Source organism: Carlito syrichta, unplaced genomic scaffold (assembly GCF_000164805.1).
Source record: "Carlito syrichta isolate Samal-C Ts95f unplaced genomic scaffold, Tarsius_syrichta-2.0.1 Scaffold305121, whole genome shotgun sequence".
Taxonomy (NCBI): Eukaryota; Metazoa; Chordata; class Mammalia; order Primates; family Tarsiidae; genus Carlito; species Carlito syrichta.
Window position 1 is genome coordinate 146,721 of NW_007249217.1, and position 441 is coordinate 147,161.

Below are 441 nucleotides of genomic sequence, written 5' to 3' on the forward strand. Positions count from 1 at the left end.
CGCAGCGCTAGCGCGGCGCGGGGACCGCCGCGCTCCTTCCCGGCTCCGGCCCTCCTCTGCCGCCCGCTCCTCTCTCGGCATCCACCTCCTTCCCCTCCTCCTGCTCATTCACTCTTTCCCTCACTCTCCCCTCCTCCTCGGCTTCTCCCCGCGCCCCGCCAGCCCTCGCGCTTTCCCACTCCCTCTGCCCGTCCTCCCCGGTCCCCTCCTCCCGCTCATTCACTCGCCCCTCTCCCTTCTCCACTCTCTCCCCCTCTCCTTTCTTCTCCTTCTTTCACCCTCCGTCTCTCACACCCCCTCCATTCCCCTGTCTCCTTTCTGACACTGCACTGCAGCTGCTCCTCAGCCCTGCCCCCTCCCCAGTGAGAACAAACCAGCAACATTGCTTTTTTTTCCTCAAGAGATTTCTATTGATCCGATTAAAAAAAAAAAAAAAAAAAA